General features: G+C 36.1%; 1 long non-coding RNA gene across 1 annotated transcript; it reads right to left on the reverse strand.

Moving 5' to 3' along the window:
• Positions 1 to 393: 393 nt before the first annotated feature.
• LOC307176147 lies at positions 394 to 18,228 on the reverse strand. Its single transcript, XR_013824622.1, has 3 exons — positions 17,989 to 18,228; positions 1,082 to 1,304; positions 394 to 492 (listed from the first exon to the last, which is right to left on the reverse strand). It is a non-coding gene; the product is annotated as an uncharacterized lncRNA (long non-coding RNA).
• Between the last annotated feature and the right edge of the window lie 3,161 nt (positions 18,229 to 21,389).

The following is a 21,389-nucleotide window of genomic DNA, read 5'->3' on the forward strand; positions in this document are numbered from 1 at the left end:
CTATTACCCCAGCCTGGATAGTGACTCCTCTTTTTGCCTTCTGGTCCCTTGGAACAAGGAGACTGAAATCCTCAGACAAGTTACAACTTACAATTCAATGTCTCTGTCCTTGACAGAAGGACACCCCATTTGAGAATTAAAGTCTTTAAACCAGCAGAGCCCAGTTGCATGGACTGGAAGTAAAAATTCTGCAAGTGGGGCCATCTTTTTCGTTATCTGTTTTTTTCTGAAAAATTAATAGAACTTAGCAATGACTATTTATTTTGTTTTCCTTTTAGTGACTAGTTCCTTATGATTTCTCAAATACCTAATGTGCCATGCAGGCTAATGCATCCCCTTCCACCAGTATACCATCCCAATTCTTTACCTTGTGCCAGGGTTAACTGCTCCACCTACGACCACTGATGAAATCCTCAACGTCCGCTGAGTAGCAAGTGATCCAGGTACAAACTCCATCTTCAGCACCTGCTTTCGCAGACAGGTTGCGTTTTTCTGGAAAGATGTTTTAAGATGGAGTTTAGCATGCAGGTGGTTTATTAAGGAATAAGGGAAAGGAAGTAGGAGGGAACAGAGGGAAAATCAAGCTGTAATGCAGACTTAACAACAATTTTGGGCAACGCTATAAGAAGCTTCGCAGCTAGAAAGGTTCTTCAGTTTTTTGTCAATTGGACAGAGATGTCCAGAGCTTTATATATCTGCATCAGTGAGTCATAGGAGGTGGGTTGTCCATAGAGGGGCTTGGGCTTTTTTGCAGCTTTTTTTGCATACCTTGGTATACCTTGAAGGTGCTGAGACTAAAGGTTGTCTATTGACAGCACTTTTAACACATAGTGCAATAAGTCCTTCATTGAAGGAGAATCCAGTAGGTGCATAACCATGTTCACCACTCTTGTAGTTAGTGAAGTTGCCTTCAACTCTATACTACTCATGAGTAGGATTTTTGAACATATGGCTTAATTTTGATAAACACTATCAGATTATTTTCAGATGTTCTTAAACATTTGTATTCCAATAGCCTCAATATAAGTTCCAACTTCTCACAGTCTCATCAACACGTCAATGAAGTTAGGTAATAACATACCTTTCTGATTATAGCCCTTCTGTTTGGTAATAGGTAGTTTTTACTACTTTTATTACATCTCTTCTTATAACTTTTAGCCTTTGGTTGTTCCCTCTGGAAGTTGCCTTTTCACTTCTGTTAGCCAGTTTTCTACTGAGTGTTATGTCTTATTTCTGTATGTTTTTTAGGATTTAATCTTCTGTCAATTTCAGATGTTGCAAATATGTTCCCTCTACTTAATCACCTGTGAAATAATAAAAAATATATGTACTGGTCTCTGTTCCTGGTTCCTGACACAGAGCTCTAAAACACTTGTAAATAGGGCTTCTAGGAGAATCTTTAGTTCAAGTATTTGGTCTTTGACCTTGGTTTATGGCACAGAACTCCTAAATCCCTTGCAATTTTTTAGTGATTAGAATGACTTTTGTTCCAATGTGGTGATTCTTGGTGGGCTTCTGGATAGGGGCTGGCCACCAGAAAGATCAAGCCATGATTAGAAGCTTGGTACTTTCAGCCACATCCCCCATTCTCCAGACTGAGAAGAAGGCCTGGAAATTGTTACTAATCAATCATACCAACATACAAACCCCAGAAGTATATGTAGGTCTAAGAGAGCTTCCAGGTTGGTAATATGTCTACTTGCTAGGAGGGTGGTTTATAATATCCTTTATAGTAAACTGGTAAACATAAGTAAGTGTTTCCCTGAGTTCTGTGAACCATACTAACAAATTACTGAACTCGAGGAGGGGGTTGTGGAATTTATAACCAGTCTGTCAATAGCACAATCTTGGACATGCAGTAGCACATCTGACAATCTTGATGTTTGAAGTGGGGGCAGTTTTCTGGGACTGAGCCCTTAATTCATGGGATATGATACTGACTACAGATATACAGTGTTAGAACTGAATTGAATTGACCAGCTAGTGTTGGGAAATAGGTTGGTGTGGGGAAAAATTTACACATCTGGTGTCAGAAATATTCAGTGTGTCAAAAACTCAAAATGGATTAAAAACCTAAATGAAAGACCAGACACTATAAAACTCTCAGAGGAAAACATAGGAAGAGCACTCTGACATAAATCACAGCAAGATCTTTTTTGACCCCCCTCCTAGAGTAATGAAAATAAAAACAAAAATAAACAAATGGGGCCTAATGAAACTTAAAAACTTTTGCACAGCAAAAGAAGCTATAAACAGAATGAAAAGACAACCCTCAGAATGGGAGAAAATATTTGCAAATGAATCAATGGACAAAGGATTAATCTCCAAAATATATAAACAGCTCGTGTAGCTCAGTATTAAAAAAACAAACAACCCAATCAAAAAATGGGCAGAAGACCTAAATAGACATCTCTCCAAAGAAGACATACAGATGGCCAAGAGGCACATGGAAAGCTGCTCAACATCACTGATTATTAGAGAAATGCAAATCAAAACTACAATGAGGTATCACCTCACATCAGTTAGAATGGGCATGATCATAAAATCTACAAACAACAAATGCTGGAGAGGGTGTGGAGAAAAGGGAACCCTTTTGCACTGTTGGTGGGAATGTAAATTGACACAGCCACTATGGAGAACAGTATGGAGGTTCCTTAAAAAACTAAAAATAGAATTACCATACGACCCAGCAATCCCACTACCGGGCATATACCCAGAGAAAACCATAATTCAAAAAGACACATGCACCCCAATGTTCATTGCAGCACTATTTACAATAGCCAGGCAATGGAATCAATCTAAATGCTCATTGACAGATGAATGGGTAAAGAAGATGTGGTACATATATACAATGGAATATTACTCAGCCATAAGAAGGAATGAAATTGGGTCATTTGTAGAGATGTGGATGGACCTAGAGACTGCCATACAGAGTGAAGTAAGTCAGAAAGAGAAAAACAAATATATATTAACGCATATATGTGGAATCTAGAAAAATGGTACAGATGAACCAGTCTGCAAGGCAGAAATAGAGACACAGATGTAGAGAACAAACGTATGGACACCAAGGGGGGAAAGTGGGGGGAGGTGGGATGAATTGGGAGATTGGGATTGACATATATACACTAATTCGTATAAAATAAATAACTAATAAGAACCTGGTGTATAAAAAATAAATAAATAAAATAAAACTCAAAAATTAAAAAAAAAAGAAGTGTTCAGTGTGAGAGTAAAGGAAAACAGTGCATTATTTCTAGGCATCATGCATTTCTTAAGTTAGTTTATGGTATTTAGAAATGTTTGATTTTGGTATAGAACATCAATGTTTGATCATAGGAATTGTACTTTTGTGGTCTTTTCTACCTTGAAGTCACAAAAATGTGCTCCTTCATTTTCTTGTTAGTTTTATACTATTAGTTTTTACATTTAGGTTTTTAAAAGATATTTTTTACAGTCTGCATTTACATACTCTGCCAAATTTGGATATTTATATATGACCCCAAATTAATTAATTTCATCCTGATTTTCCAATGAAGGTATATATATAATTGTCCATAATATTATTACATTTTCATCTCTATCCATATTGTAGTTAATTCTCTCTTTTTGTCCATTTAATTTATTTGTGCTCTTTATCTCTTTTCTAACCAACTGAATGTGAAGTGCCAAGGTTTGACATTTGAGTGACTAAAGGGTTATCGATGCTGTCAATATACATGGGTTAAGTTCTGCAAATGCTATTTCCTTAAATGGAGAAAATGGTAGTACCTACCTCATAGTGCTGTTGTAAAGATAACTGAGGTAATACATAGAACACTTTGAATATAGCTTGAATATAATGACCTTAATAAATGTTAAAAAGTATTATTATTATAATAATCATTGTTTTATCAGTATCTTTACTTACAGGTAAATTATAAATGTTAGTGTAAGCTCTCTAGCAACCAACTTGAAAAAGATAAACCCAATAAAGTGTAGAGTTCATACTCTCCAAATAATAGACAAATTTGTTTATAGCTAAATAATATTGTTAGACATTTCTTTCTTTCCCTTCTGTATTTTCTATTCACACACACACACCCCCCTTCAGAAAAGTAGCAGGTTTAACTTCACTGCATCAGAGTAAAGAAAGTCTGGAGTTGAATGCAAAGCAGCTTGAAGAACTTCTTGATTTTAGTTTTCCAAAATATTAAATCTAGTATGTAAGAATTGAGGAAAGAGACAGAGTGTTTGGAAAACAGAGGTGAACAAGTTTTTCTGCCAGACTAAAATGAGATTTCCCTGTTGGAGGTCAAGTTGGAAAAGAAATATGTGGGACTCATAAAAATGAGAATCAGACTTATCCTTGTCAGGGTCCTAGAGTGAGGCCAAGATCCCGGAAAGAAATGGCTGCAAGGAGCTTATAGGGAGATGGGACCACGGGTTCCATGATGACAGTCTCACCTATTATCTTTGGACCCAATTAAGATTTGAACTCCCAGAACTGCCTCTAAATTCTCTGAGGAATCACTACTGGCTGAACACTTGTAACCAGCTTAACCTTCAGCCAGTTCATTTCTCTATGTTTCAGTTTCCTAATTTGTAATAATATCTACCTTACAGTGTAGTTTTCACTATTAAATGAGGTAACAATTGAAAAAGATTCCTTGACCAAACTCCTAGACAAGCTCCTCTGCTCTGGGTACCCTTTCAAGTTGTAATAGTCCACAGTCCGTTATGCCTTATGAAATGTCTAAATGATGGCCTCTGGAAAATTTAAGTAATCCCAAATCTTTCTCTCTTATTTAGCAGTGGCACATATATCCAAATCAAGACCCAGGAACATATACATGACTTCACCTGTGTAGTTAGTAAGCTAAACTTTCCAAAGATCTTTGTTATTTATGTGATCAGTAAAGAATGAATACTAAATAAGATTGGCATTTCTGGAATTGTCTGGCTAATTTCAAAACCAAAATGAAGAAAAACGTGCAAACCACTGAAGATTACAGAACATATTTAATAGTTATAATTTCTTAAAGCCTTAAAATTATTTTCAGAATGGAGAAAAGGAGAAGAAAAGTATGTTTCCATATAAGTTGCTTAAAAAGGGACAGGTGGAAACTTCCTTCAATTGCAATACTATGAAAGCCAGACAATAGAATAGAAACAAATAGTTTAAAGGAATTCGTCAGATTATTAATTTTTGTTTAAACAGATCCTCAAAGACTCAGATTAATCTCATTTTACTTACTTGTGACAAATTTAAACATTTGTGATAATGCAGTAGGGAAAAGGAATAAAAAGTTGGTATATAACTGACATAACTAATTAGGTAGATTACCTTCCTTAGATTTCATCATGAATGCAAAATACATATTTACCAATACCATGAAATTTCATTTGGTATTCTTACTTAACCCTCATGACATACAATAAGAAAAATTAAAATAAAAAATGGTATTTCCAACACTTTCTCTGAGTGAATGTTAAAACAGCCACCGAGACAAAAATGGTCCCGGATGCTAACTGCATGTAATATTCAATTGCAGTCATTTGTTGAGATACAACATGACTACAGTTACATAGAATTTTAAGATTACCTCTGTATTTGAACTAATGAAAATAACAGCATCAGGTTCAAAAATGAGTACAAAAGCAAGACTGACCTAAAACAACAAACAGCCAGTTATTTTACCAGCAAAATGGGTTTATTCAGGAACAGCAAAGAATTGCAATGTGGGACATGCAATCTATCATGAACCACAGGCTAGACTGGAGAACAAAGGAGAGAAGTGTTCTTTATAGAGGAGAGGGAGAAGCTGGGAGGGGCTGTTATAAACAAAGAGTCTACTGGATGAAACTGGGAGTTCGAAGTGCAGTGTCTTTTCATTGGCTGAGTTATGACAGTCTCATTGGCTGGGCAGTTGCCAGGCAAGGAGAAATTCTTTCTTCCTCCTGCTGGGTAGTAAAGTAGTAACCATTTTCCTGATGGAGATGCAAAGGTACATCTCTTCCTGTTGGGTCTGCAATTGATGCTGAGTTGTAGGTTGTGAGAACTCCCCATTCTGGCCTGCCAATTCCATTTTAAATGAGGTTTCTGTTTATTAATTTTTATATCAAGAAAAAAGTTAAATAGGAGACTCAACTACTGAGATACCTCTGCAACAAAAATTAATCATTTTTCATTTTTGCACCCCATATCAATAGTTGAGAAGGAATGAGAGCATGCCTGCTCACCCCTGCTTCTTTTTAACTAAGTCATGATTTCTAGTTTAAGTAATAGATTTCTCTGTTTTACATAATAGTTGACAACTTTGTCCCTAAAAATTTTCTAATCCCATTATATAATATTATGGAACAGATGACACTAGCAACCTCCATGGAATGCAGGGGAAGAAAGAAGTGATGGAACCTCCCAGTTTGAAAGCAAACACACTAAAATACAGCTTTATGTTTCTAATAAATATTATGATCTCAATAGCTCTTTTATGACTGTATGCTCTAAAGCAAAATAAAATGTTTCATGTGTCAATGAATTTCTTACTTATAGCAAGTTACTCTACTCTAAGTGGTCCTCACCTCCTCATCTCTACCAAAAGAAATGGCTACGAAATTTAGAGTGAAATGACTTGTAATAGTGCCAAAATTGTCATTCATTTTATCCAAGCAAACAATTTCTGAAAATATAAGAGAACTCATGAAATGGAAGGGAAATGGATAAGGATAATGGAAGCAATACCAATAAATTGGTATTGATTTACTGGATAATATTAAATATCAATAAATATCAAAAGCTTGATTTACTGGATAATATTTTTTGGGTAATTTTGTCAAACAGTGTGGGATGAAAATATGAAGATAAATAACTTTTTTTCCCTAGAAGATATTTAGACCAGGTTGAAAATCAGGCCAGATTCTGTAGATAAACTCTTGGCTCATGACTTTTCTACTGGAGATGAAATAGGAAGGAGACTATACAATGGCAGTAAACCAGTGAGATCAAGATGGAGATCTCAGATCTTACATGGTAGGATACTGGAAGGTAGAGCAGTTATTTATTTATTTTTCTTGAACAAAAGACTTAGGTATTTATGTAATAGGTTGTAGGGGCAACTGGAGCATGGAAAAACATAGAGCAAAGTCAAGTGTACAAATTTGTAACTTTGAAATGCACTGGACATCATACCCCAATGTATTTTCTTCATAATTAGCACAGGGTAGTAATAAATTTTAAAGAAAAAAGAACTCCATATAAAAATAAGTTTGGCAACAGGGGTTTTGACATAAATAATTTTCAGTAAGACAAGTAAAAGAGTTCTCAAGGATTTTCTTTAGTGATTTCTATATGAATTTCCAAGAAGGCAATCTAGAATATAAACAGCATTGCCAAATTTATTTTAATATAAAGTTTACTTATCACGGAACACATCATTGGTCTAAATTTACTGGGGATACACTTTAAGAAATGCTGAATTACAGAAAGGGAGTATAAAAGAGAGCCATCAAAAATATAAAGCATATGGATAACACCAACTTCTGGCTTGCCTAACCCCAGTTCTAGTTTTTTATGTTCTCTACCAGAAAATATAGTAGTCAGGATTTAAAGTAAAATCATGCGTAACTGCAGATAAAATACCGACCACTGGTAACAAGAGAAACCACTGAGAGAATAAATTTGTCTCCATTTATTGTTAGTTATTCAGAAAATAGTTATGAGATACTACATGTCAGACACTAAGTGAGATGTTGGAGTTCCAAAGATAAATTAAGTCATAATCCTTGCACACCAGGAACTCATTCTAATTGAGTGGGCAGCTGGGAGGAGGAGAGACATTTAGAGAGATAATTACAATCTACTTGTAGATTTCATGAAAAAAGAAGAACATACTTAAAGCCATGAACTATTTATTAAAAAAGTCACTAAGTAAGCTTTACATACAAATCATTTTCAACACTATACACTTTTAAGTTATTTTAAAAGGACTATAATTAAGTGTAACATTCCTGAGTTACATGTATTCTCCTGAATAAAATGGTTATTGTATCAAAACTAGACTTCCTTTGTGCACACTGACCAGTAATCTATTTTAAACTTGTAATAAAATCCTGTAAATCAAAATCAAGCTTCTAAACGTACCTTGGAAGAGACAGAATTACAAATAATGTACAAAGGCTAACAGCTGTTGTACCAGATTACCCTTCCTGAAAAATGTGATAATGCAGATACTTTTCTTTCCTTACAGTCATTTAATAAAACAAAGTTCCCCCAAGTGAGAGGTGCCTGCCACCAAAGCATGAAAAAAAGGTGTTATGTACTCCAACGCCTTTTTTTGCTGTGTCAGGATCCATAAGGGAACATTCTAAAAACGACTTCCATAAATCCTTTTCTTCTGTTCACGTTTTGCAAAAGTTTTTGTTCTGTGTAATCTTTCTTTGCCTTGGTTTAAAAAAGTTATTTGATGGGTCTGCAATTCGTTCTTTCAGGATTATCTAAAGGTGTCATCTATGTACTGTCATGATGTCCCAGAATCTGTCACCTAAATAAATTTATAGCAGTTGACTTCAATGGTTATAGAGCTCACATTGCATTCTGTCTTGAGAGAAGCTAAAGTAGAAAAGCAGGAGATTGTAATTCTTGAGAAATGAACATAAACTACTTGTGTTGAGGAGAGATTACAGCAACTAATGTGCTCTATAAATACAAATAACTCAGATCATGATAAGACATAAATTAACTAATAATATTGCTGTTAAGCAATGCAAGAAAGGGAACATTTGGTTTGCTGTTCTTTTTTTTTATAGCATTTATATATTTTTTAACATCTTTATTGGAGTAAAACTGCCTTACAGTGCTGTGTTAGTTTCTGCTGTATAACAAAGTGAATCAGCTATACATATACATATATCCCATATCCCCTCCCTCTTGCATCTCCCTCCCACCCTCCCTATCCCACCCCTCTAGGTGGTTGCAAAGCACCGAGCTGATCTCCCTGTGCTATGTAGCTGCTTCCTACTAGCTATCTATTTTACATTTGGTAGTGTATATATGTCCATGCCACTCTCTCACTTCATCCCAGCTTACCCTTCCCCCTCCCCGTGTACTCAAGTCCATACTCTACGTCTGCATCTTTATTCCTGTCCTGCCCCTAGGATCTTCAGAACCTTTTTTTTTTGTGGGGGGGATTCCATATACATGTGTTAGCATACGGTATTTGTTTTCCTTTTTCTGACTTATTTCACTCTGTATGACAGACTCTAAGTCCATCCACCTCACTACAAATAACTCAGTTTCGTTTCTTTTATGGCTGAGTAACATTCCATTGTATATATGTGCCACATCTTCTTTTATCCGTTCATCTGTCAATAGACACTTAGATTGCTTCCATGTCCTGGCTATTGTAAATAGTGCTGCAATGAACATTGTGGTACATGACTCTTTTTGAATTATGGTTTTCTCAGGGTATATGCCCAGTAGTGGGATTGCTGGGTCATATGGTAGTTCTATTTTTAGTTTTTTAAGGAACCTCCATACTGTTCTCCATAGTGGCTGTATCAATTTACATCCCACAAACAGTGCAACAGGGTTCCCATTTCTCCATACCCTTTCCAGCATTTACTGTTTCTAGATTTTTTGATGATGGACATTCTGACTGGTGTGAGGTGATACCTCATTGTAGTTTTTGATTTGCATTTCTCTAATGATTAGTGATGTTGGGCGTCCTTTCATGTGTTTGTTGGCAATCTTCTTTGGAGAAATGTCTATTTAGGTCTCCTGCCCATTTTTGGATTGGGTTGTTTGTTTTTTGGATATTGAGCCGCATGGGCTCCTTGTATATTTTGGAGATTAATCCTTTGTCAATTGCTTCATGTGCAAATATTTTCTCCCATTCTGAGGGTTGTCTTTTCATCTGTTTATGGTTTCCTGTGCTGTACAAAAAGCTTTGAAGTTTCATTAGGTCCCATTTATTTTTGTTTTTATTTCCCTTTCATTAGGAGGTGGGTCCAAAAGGATCTTGCTGTGATTTATGTCATAGAGTGTTCTGCCTATGTTTTCCTCTAAGAGTTTGATAGTGTCTGGCCTTACATTTAGGTCTTTAATCCATTTTGAGTTTATTTTTGTGTATGAGGTTAGGGAGTATTCTAATTTCATTTCTTTACATGTAGCTGTCCAGTTTTCCCAGTAAAACTTATTGAAGAGGCTGTCTTTTCTCCATTGTATATTCTTGCCTCCTTTGTCAAAGATAAGGTGACCATATGTGCGTGGGTTTATCTCTGGGCTTTCTATCCTGTTCCATTGATCTATACTTCTGTCTTCTGCTAGTACAATACAGTCTTGATTACTGTACCTTTGTAGTATAGTCTGGGAGCCTGATTCCTCCAGCTCCATTTTTCTTTCTCAACATTGCTTTGGCTATTCAGGGTCTTTTGTGTTTCCATACAAATTGTGAAGTGTTTTGTTCTAATTCTGTGAAAAATGCTATTGGTGGTTTAATAGCGATTGCATTGAATCTGTAGATTGCTTTGGGGAGTATAGTCATTTTCAAAATGTTGATTCTTCCAATCCAAGAACATGGTATATCTCTCCATCTGTTTGTATCATCTTTAATTTCTTTCATCAGTGTCTTATAGTTTTCTGCATACGTGTCTTTTGTCTCCTTAGGTGGGTTTATTCCTAGGTATTTTATTCTTTTTGTTGCAATGGTAAATGGAAGTGTTTCCTTAATTTCTCTTTCAGATTTTTCATCATTAGTGTATAGGTATGCAAGAGATTTCTGTGCATTAATTTTGTATCCTGCTACTTTAGCAAATTCATTGTTTAGCTCTAGTAGTTTTCTGGTAGCATCTTTAGGATTCTCTATGTATAGTATCATGTCATCTGCAAACAGTGACAGTTTTACTTTTTCTTTTCAGATTTGGATTTCTTTTATTTCTTTTTTGTCTCTGATTGCTATGGCTAAAACTACCAAAACTATGTTGAATAATAGTGCTGAGAGCTGGCAACCTTGTGTTGCTCCTGATCTTAGAGGAAATGATTTCAGTTTTTCACCATTGAGAATGTTGTTGGCTGTGAGTTTGTCATATATGGCCTTTATTATATTGAGGTAAGTTCTCTCTATGCCTACTTTCTGGAGGGTTTGTATCATAAATGGGTGTTGAATTTTGTCAAAAGCTTTTTCTGCAACTATTGAGATGATCATATGTTTTTTCTCCTTCAATCTGTTAATATGGTTTATCGTCTTGATTGAATTGCATATATAGAAGAATCCTTGCATTCCTGGGATAAACCCCATTTGATCATGGCATATGATCCTTTTAATGTGCTGTTGGATTCTGTTTACTAGTATTTTGTTGAGGATTTTTGCATCTATGTTCATCAGTGATATTGGCCAGTAGTTTTCTTTCTTTGTGACATCTTTGTCTGGTTTTGGTATCAGGGTGATGGTGGCCTCGTAGATGAGTTTGGGAGTGTTTACAAGCAGCACATGTAGCACAGTATCAAAAAAACAAACAATCCAATGCAAAAGTGGGCAGAAGACCTAAATAGACATTTTTCCAAAGAAGATATACAGATTGCCAACAAACACATGAAAGGATGCTCAACATCATTAATCATTAGAGAAATGCAAATCAAAACTACAATGAGGTATCACCTCACACCATTCAGAATGGCCTTCATCAAAAAAATCTATAAACAGGGCTCCCCTGGTGGCGCAGCGGTTGAGAGTCCACCTGCCGATGCAGGGACACGGGTTCGTGCCCCGGTCCAGGAAGATCCCACATGCCGTGGAGCGGCTGGGCCCTTGAGCCATGGCCACTGAGCCTGCGCGTCCGGAGCCTGTGCTCCGCAACGGGAGAGGCCACAACAGTTAGAGGCTCACATCCCACAACAACAACAACAAAAAACTCTACAAACAATAAATGCTGGAGAGGGTATGGAGAAAAGGGGACCCTTGTGCACTGTTGATGTGAATGTAAATTGATACAGCCAATATGGAGAACAGTATGGAGGTTCCTTAAAAAACTAAAAATAGAATTACCAGATGACCCAGCAATCCCACTACTGGGCATATACCCTGAAAAAACCATAATTCAAAAAGAGTCATGTACCACAATGTTCATTGCAGCTCTATTTAGAATAGCCAGGACATGGAAGCAACCTAAGTGTCCACTGACAGATGAATGGATAAAGAAGATGTGACACATATATACAATGGAATATTACTCAGCCATAAAAAGAAATGAAACTGAGTTATTTGTAGTGAGGTGGATGGACCTAGAGTCTGTTATTCAGAGTGAAGTAAGTCAGAAAGAGAAAAGGAAATACCGTATGCTAACACACATATATGGAATCTAGAAAAAAAAAGAAAAAAATGGTTATGAATAACTTAGGGGTAGGACAGGAATAAAGATGCAGAGGTAGAGAATGGACTTAAGGACATGGGGAGGGGGAAGGGTAAGCTGGGACAAAGTGAGAGAGTGGCATGGACTTTATATATACTACCAAATGTAAAATAGATAGCTAGTGGGAAGTAACTGCATAGCACAGGGAGATCAGCTTGGTGCTTTGTGACCACCTAGAGGTGTGGGATAGGGAGGGTGGGAGGGAGACAGAAGAGGGAGGAGATATGGGGATATACATATGTGTAGCTGATTCACTTTGTTATACAGCATAAACTAACACACCTTTGTAAAGCAACTATACTCCAATAGAGATGTAAAAAAAAAGCAAGGCCATCTTTGGCATTGTGCAGTGTACAACATGCACAGCTATACACAGCAGCCCTGGGTTAAAGAGTGGGCTCCAGAGTCAGAGAAATCCTAGTCTAAATCTCACTTCTGCTATTTATTCTCTGTAAAACCATGAGCAAATTGACCCTTCTACACCTCACTTTCCTCTTTCATAAATCTGGAATATTTACAGTAGCAACCTCTTAGTGGTGTTGCAAGGATTAACATAAAATAATATATAGGTGAAGATTTTAACACAGGGCCTGGCACAGAGAAGTTGCTTAACAAAAGCTATGATTATTGTCCATGGGTAACTTTACCTTTAAGATCAGCCTATGTCACCCTGGATGGGAGGGGTGTTTGGGGGAGAATCGATACATGTATATGTATGGCTGAGTCCCTTTGCTGTGCACCTGAAACTATCACAACATTGTTAATCAGCTATACTCCAATATAAAATAAAAACTTTAAAAAAATCCAGTATATATAAAGAGCACATTCAACTAAACAACAACAAAAAAAACCCAATTAAAAAATGGGTAGAGGGGACTTCCCTGACAGTCCAGTGGTTAAGACTGCACTGACACTGCAGAGGGCACAGGTTCCATCCCTGGTTAGGGAACTAAAATCCCGCATGCTGTATAATGCAGTCAAAAAACTTTTTTTTAATTAAAAAATATTTTTTAATGGGTAGAGGATGTGAATATACATTTTTCCAAATAAGACATACAGATGACGAACAGGCACATGAAAAGATATTAAAAATCACTAACTCTTAAGGAAATGAAAATCAAAACCATGGTGAGATATCACCTCACACACTTTAGAATGGCTATTACTGAAAAGTCAAGAAATAACAAATGTTGAAGAGGATGTAGAGAAAAGGGAACCCTGCTACACTGTTGGTGGGACTGTAAAGTGGTTGCAGCCACTATGGAAAAAAATATGGAGATTCCTCCAAAAATTTAAAATAGAACTTCCCTATGACCCAGGTATTTCACTTCTGTGTATCTATCTGAAGAACATAAAAACACTAATTTGAAAAGATTTACGCACTTTTATGTCCATCACAGAATTATTTGCAATAGTCAAGATAGGGAAACAACCTAAGTGCCCAACGATGTATGGATTGATAAAGAAGATGTGGTATATACACGTAAGGAATACCACTCAGTTATAAAAACAAATGAAATCCTGCCTTTTGGGACAAGATGGATGGATCTTGATGGTATTATGCTAAGTGAAATAAGTCAGATAGGGAAAGACAAGTTCCATATGATTTCTCTCATATGTGGAATCTAAGAAAACCAAACAAACAAAATAAAACAAAAACAAACTCATAGATACAGAGAACAGAATAGTGATTACCACAGGAGAAGAGGGTTGGGAGGTAGGTGAAATGGGTGAAGAGGATCAACTGAAGAGGAATGTAAACTAAACTTTTGATGTATTGTACATTGTATACATTGTACACTGTTTACATTGCAGTGTATACAGAAGTCAAGTTATAGTGCTCTACACTTGAAAATTATATAATATACAAATATATGGCTATATTTCCCAACTCATAATATGTATTCAATAACATTTTATTGAATGAATCTGAATGCAAAAGAACAAATATATTAATATTTTAATCTGGACTAGTAATTATAAGATTGGGCAGTAACTTGAGGGGAAGGACCTTTCCAATAGATAGTCACCTGCCTTGTCAATAATAAACCCAGCTCAACCTGGGAAAATGCACAAGAGTTTACAATGGTAATAGCAATGATAGTAATAATACATCACAATTACAAATTGAGAAGTTTGAAGATTATAAAACATTTTCATAACCTGCATATATTGGGCTCAAAATAGCTAGACAATATGTCTCAGACTGCAGCATACTAGAAAAATCTTCAAGAGTGTGTGTAGCACAGTAAGTGTCCTAAAGTCAATGACTTCTACACAGCAGGGAAAGCTTTCTCAGGTGGTGACCAACCTAAAAAGCTATTCACTTAGAGCCAACATCCAGAACAACCCAGATGACCCTTCCCCGCTAGAGAAGGATGTCACCCCTGGCTTACAGATAAGCATTTTGCACAATATCTATTAAAAGAAAACAAATATTCTTAAAGTCGTAGCCTCCCAAATTAGAAACAGTGGGAGCCAGAGCAACATAAATCCATGAACATGTAAGGCATAGTTTCAGAAAACACAGACAGAGAAAGGAAGGCTCTCAAAAGTAAGTTAAGCCCTGGAGCAAAGATCAGTCCTTTTAGATTAAACAGATATAATATAGGAACAGCACTGGGGACTGAAGATCATCAGGGCAACAAAAGAAAAAGAGTTTCTGAAAAAGATTAGGACAGACAATTCCATTTGCCAGAAATGGCCAACCTTTAATACTGAAGTAAAGAAAATACATTATGTAATTTGAAACATGCATGCTTAACTTAACTATATTCAGAGAATTCAACATTTAGAAATTATTAAAGAAATTATTCCAAAACACTAAGTAGAAATCATTATTCCTTAAGGATTGGTGTTATAACAAGGCAAATTTTCCCCTGGGCATCACAGAACTGCATTTTGGTCTTCAGCACTCAGCATTATGATCGCAACAGTGTTATGCCCATGTTACAAATAAAAAAGGAAATTGAGGATCAGAGCTGAGACTTGAATGCAGATCATTTGAGTGCAAACTCAGTGTGTTTCTTATCCACAGCTGTCTCCTTTTGGTATTCTGCAACTAAAGTCCTGATAATTATTTAACAGAATGCTATAGCATAATCTAGGGGGAGCTTGCCAAAAATTACCCATTGCAAGTACCCTAAACAAGTTTATTCTATTCTTTAGACAAAATTATACTCTATATGCTTTTGCAGCAGTATTTCAGCAAATAACTCCTCTTTAGTGATATCCACTTTCATGGGATAACATCAGTTTTAGTAGCAGCATTTTGAATATAAAGAAAATGTAGCTTCTCAGGGGGGGTTCAGAGAGAAATTATGAATTATACCACATTATATATTACAAAAATGTAGGTGAATATTTTTAGATGAATAACCCCACCATTCTGCATAATCTGTGCTTTACCGTACCTCTTATTTTAATTTTATGCCAGTATTTAATTAGAAAAATATTTCTAGTGACACTAAAAACAACTAAAAGATTTGCTATGGAGGCAGTTTTACCATTACGTCACTGGCATCCACGAAAACAGGCTGTGTCACATGCATCTCAGCATCTTGGGGTCTGAAGGGACCTTACTGAGCATTTACCCCAACCACCCATTGAAGTGCAGTGGAAATGCAAAATTTGAGATTGGGTAGACCTGGATTTCAATTCCAATTCCAGCACATATCAGTCATCAAACATACCTCTCCGAGGCTAGCTGTATTTATCTAATTAGGGCTGTAGAGGTAGGTATTTCCTGAGTAACTTATCTCACATACACATCAATAATTCCCTCTTCATGGGAATTCCCTGGCAGTCCAGTGGTTAGAACTCTGCGCTTCCACTGTAGGGGGCACGGGTGCAATCCCTGGTCGGGGAATTAAGATCCTGCATGCCGCATGGTACAGCCAAAATAATAATAATTCCCTCTTCATACAATCTGTATATTTCATATTTTGAATTTATTATAATATATATTGTTTGTTTACTTGTTTACTTTATTACAGCCTTCTCCACTAAAATAAAAGCTCCGTGAGATCAGAAACCCCATATGTCTAGTTCACCACTGCATCTTCTGTCTTGAGCATAATCCTGGTACACAGTTGATGATCAGTAATTTTTTTTTTTTAATGATCAGTAATTTTTGCTAGGGGGAGTAAGGAAAGGGAATAGAAAGGAATGTTGCTGTGACAATTAAATAACATAATATGCGTGGAGGGTTTAGCACAGAATGGGCAGTCCACAAACATTAACTGGTATTATTAGTATTTATGCCAAACATAAATCTCTCATATTGTATTTCTGAAAGGTGGGTTCTAACCCTATGGAAAAACTCCAATGAAAACACTCTTAAACTTCTTGAGTGGCCCATCCCACATTCAACCACACATAATGGCAAGATCTCCACAAACAAGAGAAGAAATTTCCAAGTATTGTTTCCTGTTCCTACCACCTATGTCATACAAACCAAGGACTACACTTAAAATATTCAAAAAAATTTTTTGAAAATTGTGTCAGTTTCTTTCTCCTATGAAAACTCCCAACTCTGTGTGTGTGTGTGTGTGTGACTAAATAAAATGACAAAGTCTCACAGTTTTGATCACCAAGAAGAATTCACCAGACATTTGTCAAAAATGACCATAATGTGAACATTTAAAGTAGGACTTTAACATTTCTGGAAAATATATTCTCCTAGGACTGTGCTCTTCCCAGTCAAGGCAAAGCTTTTGAGTTTATCAAAATCTTTTTCAGCTTTTCTGCCCACAATTATGATTAGTGACTCCTATATGAGAGGAGGTATAAGCATTGTGAATCTCTTAAGGGAAATATCATGTGAGAATTATTTTGAGAGGCAAACACAAGTAATGATCATAATGACAAAATTTGACGTACAGTGTTTACATGAACGTTTCAAAATTGACTTTGACTTTAACAAATTCTCTGAATTTACATATCCAGGGTTAGATTATCATATGAGCTTCAAAATCAGTATTTAAATATGTTTTCCATTTTGTAATACAGCTCACTTGTGTTTTTTGTGTTTATTTCACAAAAACTGCTTTAGAAATGGAAGAGATAAAACTCATAGTATGTTTGGTGCTTACTGATTTGGAAATCTATTCAACTGCAGTGTCATGTCTTGACATTTCACAAAGTTTGTAGCAAACCCATGAGGACATACCAAAAAGAAACTCACTGTTTTTAGAACTTAGAAAATCACTCTTAAAAGTGACTTCATTTCATGAAATATAATACTATCTTCAACTGCCTTGGTCCTCATGAGCCTGAATTTATCTTTGACTGAGAGCTACGGAAATGCGGTTCAAGCTCGTGTGGGGTTTTGTGTGAAACTGGAACGTAAGGCACACAAGGGAGAACACTCAATGTTCACAATTCTAATAGCATCTTCTGACTAGGGTGCAGCTCTGGGAGTCCCTGAAGGCTGTTCAATCGGCTTGCATTGTCTGCATTCATCTGGGAATGCAGGCTGTCTGTAAATAGGCAGGGGGACTGCTTGAATATTTTCTTCCCCAAATGACACCTCATAAGAAGGAAAATAAAGAATGAAAGGGCCTCAGCTCGCCTCCATTTTTGAGAGCCAATGCATTTACTTACATTATCTTACTTATTCCTCACAAGGTCTTTGTGAAGTGGGTGCTATTGTTCTCCCCATTTGGTGATAAAATTTTTCTTCATAGATTCACCTGAGGCCACACCTGAAGGAAGAGATTAGAACATCATAATCTGAGCCCACTCTACCTCACCACTGTCACTTCATTTCATCAAAGGCAAACCAGTGTGTTACCATATTTCCTACAAGCGCTTTCAATTTCAGTCTCAAATACATAACTGAGAGGATTCTCGGAAGACAGCAGCATTGGAAACACTAGGAACATTGGCAGAACCTGACAGATGTAATTATTTTTGAACTCTGGAATCTCTTAAAGGCTTGCAACTTCCAAGGGAAGGCTTGGACAGTACACTGTGGTTACTTTCAGTCAATTTCATCTCTTAGCACAGTAGAAGTTACCCATCTCATTCCCCAGTCTCCTGGAAGGCATCTGTGCAGATATTCAAGAGCAGCTCACATGCAGCTTGTAGGCACCCGGATGGACAAAAAGGACCTGTTCTCCAAGTATTAGGGACCTGTGCTCTGCTGATTGCTACTTCTAATTCCAGAGGTGAAGTCTTATAAAGTGTGACTAAATACCAAGAACTGCTTTTTAAAATTCTATGTAAACTCTGGCCACATTGAGACAACTACCTTAACTTGCAGCCACAGGTCTAGATGCTGGGGTGGATGAGCCACCTCAAAGCTTTTTCTTTTTTTACTTTCTTTTTCTAATACAACCCCAACCCCCCTTTTTAGCCTATTGAGGCATCACAAACCCTGACTCCATGAGACAATCTTGTGGATTCAATTTTCTGCTAACAATCACATGAGCTTGGAAATGCAACCCTGGTTAATATCATAACTGCAGTCCTGCAAGATCCCAAAGAAAAGGACCCAGCTAAGCCATGTCCAAACTTCTGATACACAGAAAAGATGAGATTTTTTTTAAGTGTGTTGTTTTAAGCCATGTCATTTGTGGTAATACTGTTATACAGCAACAATTAACTAATAATCTTTCCACACAGAAGAAAAAAAATCTATACGTATCTTCTCTCTTTGCAATTCTGAATGAAAAGAGCACTTCTTTCCAAATATTCCCAACAAAATTCTTCAGGCTGGATTAAATCAAGTGCCCATTGTTGAACTAATCACTTTGAACTTTGATTTACAAGGTCTGGGACATGTATCAAAGCCAAGAGGTATGACTGTTGATAAAATTGGAAGGTCACTTCCTGAAAGGAAAAGAGGAACTGTGATGCCAGAAGGAATTTTTGCCAGCAAAAGGAGATTTCCACCATTGCAGAATTATATCACAAATCCTACTCTCTACTCAAAAGTGACCCAAACTAGCATGATAATTGGATGTGGCAGGTAAATCTAACTTACATTTTGTAAATAATCAAAGGTAAATATTTTAAGGATTATAATAACAGAAAAACTGAACCCCTTGAAGAGTATTCATTGACATGTGACTATGAAATATTAAAACATAATCAAAGATGAGAAAGAAAGTTTCAAATTTAAAAAATATAAATTTTCTGGAGACTCTAATTAGATCGTTAGATCTAAGATGATGACAAAGTAGCAAAGATATTCATGTCTCAGGTATTTTCTTTGGGTTTAGCTTTCTGTGTTGGTCCTAGAGCATTCACCAATGAGGATAAAGTTTCTGATTCTCCTATTTTTTATTAATAGATTGTTTTATAGTGCTTATAGCAAAAGCACAAGCTATCATTACAATCACTTTCTCATGAATTGTATCCAAAGATTTGCATTTGTGATGATTTATAACTATGGATAGATATGGTTACTTGAACCTATCCATATGTTCTTTGAAGATATTTTAAAAATTGTTTCCAGCTATCATTGGGTTTTCTTGTGAAACTAAAGAAAAATGTGTCTTTGGAGGAAGAACAAGATAAGAATCTGACTGAATGCAGAATATTCAGTCTAACTATAGTACAACACTCACATCGTACCTAATTCAGAGCCCTTCAAAGCACAAGCAGCCAAGAGGCAAGAACACTCCCCAGTTCACTTACATTCCCTCTATTTCCAACCAATAACAAGAAAAAATTGGCTGGGAAATTCCCCCTTGTTATAGAAAAGCAAACCGATTTGAAAAACTTTTAGATGATATACCTCAGTGGCAAATTTTGTCTCTTCATTAAGGAACTAATGATTATGTCCATACGGCTTCATTCATTACTTTATAAAATGTTACCTTGCCATTACGTGTAGTGGTGAACAGTGTGTTGTAGACTGTTAAAGTATAACCCCCAGAATCTGAGGACAAGCTTAGAAAATATCACTTTATCACTAAAAGGAAAGCTAGTAAGTAGATTTAATAAGCAAATAAAATATGGAATCTAATAAATATTCTGATTAAAATATCTCTTAAGTGTCATTAAGTAACTTGATGTGATGTGAGTCCCAAGATACCATCCAAAAGACAAATAGTTACTAAGAGAGTAGATGATTTATTTCACTGGCATGAGATGAGGGCAGCATTTCATACAAAGGCTAAAAGGAAGGAGCACATGAAATAAACTTTGTTCAGTATGATTCAGGATATAAATTGTGTAACTGGTCAACATGGGTGAAAGAACACTGGAAACATAGAAGTATGTAAAAGGAAAAGAGAAAACAGTCAAATTTACCTATTCGATAAAAGTCTCAAAAAAAAGACTATAATTGTAACACTAGATCTAAGATAATGATGGAGTAACCAAGATCTGCATGGCATAACTATATTCTCTGGATAGGTATGTTGCAGCAAAAGATATATCAAATACCCTTCATGACTACTATATCCGTTTGCTCTGATTATGGTCAAGCCAATTCTACTGGTCTAAGACAAGCAATCAAAAAGTAACTGAACAACGTGTATTAAGTAGAGTTTTCTGCTGATCTGAACATTCTGAGTCTCAAAATATGAGGACCTGACCTTGAGCCTAGAGTCTCCCTGTCAAGGTACGGATATAAGAACCCACTGAGAGAGGCTGCTAATACTTTTCTCTCTTTGTCTCTTTACCATATGTTTCTTAATTACAAATTATGAATATGAAAGTTTAAGTGCTTTAAAAACATTTTCAACAAACTTATTCCTACAGCTCAAATATTATAGTGTTTTTTCATGCAATAGTAGTCCCAAACTGTACTAACTGGACATTTACTGCAAAGAAGGCCAATTCATATGAGTATAACAGAAGCTAATGAAAGGATATTGAAATAACAGAGCCACAGAAAAGTAACAAATTTTTAAATTAACATGTTAAAATTGAGACAAGCCTTATCATACATTCTTAGTTTTCGATGAAGACATTTAATCAACTGTTATACAGATTGCATTTTTATACCAAACTTTGCTGGAGACCAATAAATTGTCAATAAATCTCAGAAT

The sequence above is a fragment of the Stenella coeruleoalba genome (genome assembly GCF_951394435.1).
Source record: "Stenella coeruleoalba genome assembly, chromosome: 17".
NCBI lineage: Eukaryota > Metazoa > Chordata > Mammalia > Artiodactyla > Delphinidae > Stenella > Stenella coeruleoalba.